General features: G+C 37.7%; 1 protein-coding gene across 1 annotated transcript in view; it reads right to left on the bottom strand.

Moving 5' to 3' along the window:
• Positions 1–3086, bottom strand: part of LOC106867469 (uncharacterized protein DDB_G0271670) — a 1130547-nt gene that overhangs the window by 718655 nt on the left and 408806 nt on the right. The window lies entirely within an intron of this gene.

Below are 3086 nucleotides of genomic sequence, written 5' to 3'. Positions count from 1 at the left end.
TCTGTGTGTGTGTCTGTGTGTGTGTGTCTGTGTGTGTGTGTGTCTGTGTGTGTATGTGTGTGTGTGTGTCTGTGTGTGTGTGTGTGTCTGTGTGTGTGTGTGTGTGTGTGTGTGTGTGTATTCTTTCTTTTACTGGTTTCTCTCATCGGCCATGCTATAATGAAGCATATTTTCTACAGTTCTATCTCTTTGTGTATCCGTTTCTCTACTTATCCATCTCCATCGATCCGTCTATCTGTCTATGGATCTATCAATCTCTCTATCTATTTCTCCTCCCACCGCTTCCTATCTATTTGTCTATCTATCTGTTTCTCTAAAATGTGCACCACTGGTGACCCCCACCAAAGAAAGGGCGTTAGGGTCCAGGGTGAAAAAAACTCAGTCTATCAATCTAGCTATTTCTCCCTCCATGTCTGTCTGTCTGTATGTATGTATGTATGTATGAATGTATGCATGTATGTATGTATATATGTGTATATATGTATAAATTCTTCTTTTATTCTTCTTTTACTTGTTTTTGTCATTTGACTGCGGCCATGCTGGAGTTGAACAAATTGACCCCCAGGACTTATTTTTTGTAAGCCTAGTACTTATTCTATCGGTCGCTTTTGCCAAACCACTAATTTATGGGAACATAAACACACCAACATTCGTTGTCAAGTGTATGTATATGACGGGCTTCTTTCAGTTTCCATCTACCAAATCCACTCACAAGGCTTTGGTCACCCCAAGGCTATAGTAGAAGACAGTTGCCCAAGGTGCCACACAGTGGGACTGAACCCAGAACCATGTGGTTGGGAACCAAGCTTCTTACCACACAGCCACTCCATCATAAATGTTGACTGGAACTTATGAATTTCACAAATGAAAGTTCACCAAATATTTAAACATATGGAATGAGATGTCATGTGACGTGTGTGTGTGGAGAGTAGGAGGGAGAGGGAGTGTGGGTACTACATTTTCTTCTTCTACTACTACTAGTAGTGGTGTTGGTGGTGGTGGTGGTGGTGGTGTTATGTTAGAGAATTAAGTGTACAGTAAATGACCAGATCAAAATGCCTCCAGTCAAGAAGCAAGAATTAATATGGATAGCTTTTGACCAGGAGGAATTGATGTCATCAGACAATACCAGCCAATCAATTTTGACCCTGATCCCTAATACCCTTCCTTTCGGTGGGTCACCAGTGGTGGCCAAAGCACTGCTCCATTTTCTTCTCCTGGCTTCCAGTTTAACTCCTGTCTTTTGAACCATAACAAGAGAATCTTTCGGCAACCACTTCCATCATGCACACAGCTACTTTTCATTCTTTTCCTGCTTTTCTTGTGACTCTTATTCCAACTATTATCAAAATGCCTTGCATAGATATTTAGACTCCAACACACACACACACACACACACACACACACACACACATATCTTCTATATCTATAAAACTCAAAATGTCTGTGTGTGTGTGTGTATGTGTGTGTGCTTTTTATGTTTCCACATTTTTCATCCGATTTGGATAAAATTTTTTTTACTAAATGGCAAATTTACCCAGGAAGGTCACTGCCACATTACCGATGCCTAGAGATACCCCCTTCTAGGAGAAAAGAAATTTATAAAACTGAAGGGACACCCCACGTTTTGCAAAAAAGTCAAAAGTTGCACAAGAGAAATATTCTTACAGGAACGACCCAAGTTGTTTCAGGACCAGCAGCACGCATATAGCACCATCTACAGTTTCATTCGTGAATGCAAAGGAGCTATTTTCTTTCTAGATGCCCCAGGAGGAACTGGTAAAATATTCATAACTAAACTCCCCCCTTGCAAAAGTATGCCAGCAAAAGGGGATCGCTTCTTCCAAAATTGCCACAACCCTACTGCCCAGGGGTAATCATAATATTGGTAGTGGTTGTGATGTGACTGGTGGTAGTAGTAGGGGCATTAGTACTGTCTATGGTGGTGGCGGTGGTGGTGGTGGTAATTGTCGTCAGTGTGGTATGATGGTTACAGTCGAGATGTCCGAGAAAAGCAGTCTTATGATTCTTGTGAAGCAAGGTACTTCATTGGTAACGGTAGTCATGAGGTTAGTAGCGGCTGTGATGGTATTTCTGGTGGTAGTCGTCATCATCATTGTCATCACCATTGTCATCATCGTCACAACTATTGTTGTCGTGGTATGTTGGTAGCAGTTGAGATGAACAAGAAACGCAGTCTTACAGTTCTTGTGAAGCAAGGTACTCCATTGAAACAAAAAAAAAACAGTTCGTGATGGAAGAGAAAAAACCCTAAAAAACAGTTACATTCCAACAACAGCAGTGGAAAAAAAACTCCTTCCTTGCTCCAAGAGCTAAGAGAACCAAACAGAAGAATGTATAGCAACAATAAATTAAAGGCAGAGAGAGAGAGAGAGAGAGAGAGAGAGAGGGAGAGAAAAGGGGAACACATGTGTGTCACAGAAATATGATACAATAGGATAGCATTTTAGGGGAAAGTCTTCAGAAAGTCTTTGTGTAAAATGGTGACAAGTTTTTTTCTTTTTTTTTTCCTGTCATCGACATCCACATAACTATGAAATAATTCAAAAGATCCCTATCTATATGAAGCATGCATCGCTGTCATTCGTGCTGGATGTAGGTATGAAAAATTCAACAGTGTGTGTGTGTGAATGTACAAGTACATATATATGTGTGTGTGTGCGTGTGTGTATAAATTTATACATACGTGCATGTGCATATATATATATATATATATATATGTATATATATATATATATATATATATATATATATATATATATATATATATACATACATACATATATATATATATATATATATGTGTGTGTGTGTCTGTGTGTGTGTGTGCATGTGTGTGTGTATATACACATGCATACATTTAGCATACATTTAGATAGATAGATAGATAGATAGATAAATATATATATATATATATATATATATATATAATTAAATAAGTATATATATATATATATGCATGTATATGTATATATATACACACATATATCTATATGTATGTATATATATATGTATATATCTATCTATCTATATATTAATACATACACTCATATATACATACATAT

This window comes from Octopus bimaculoides, chromosome 25 (genome assembly GCF_001194135.2).
Source record: "Octopus bimaculoides isolate UCB-OBI-ISO-001 chromosome 25, ASM119413v2, whole genome shotgun sequence".
Classification (NCBI taxonomy): domain Eukaryota; kingdom Metazoa; phylum Mollusca; class Cephalopoda; order Octopoda; family Octopodidae; genus Octopus; species Octopus bimaculoides.
The sequence above is the reverse complement of the archived record's forward strand: the minus strand, read 5'-3'. Positions and strand labels throughout refer to the sequence as shown.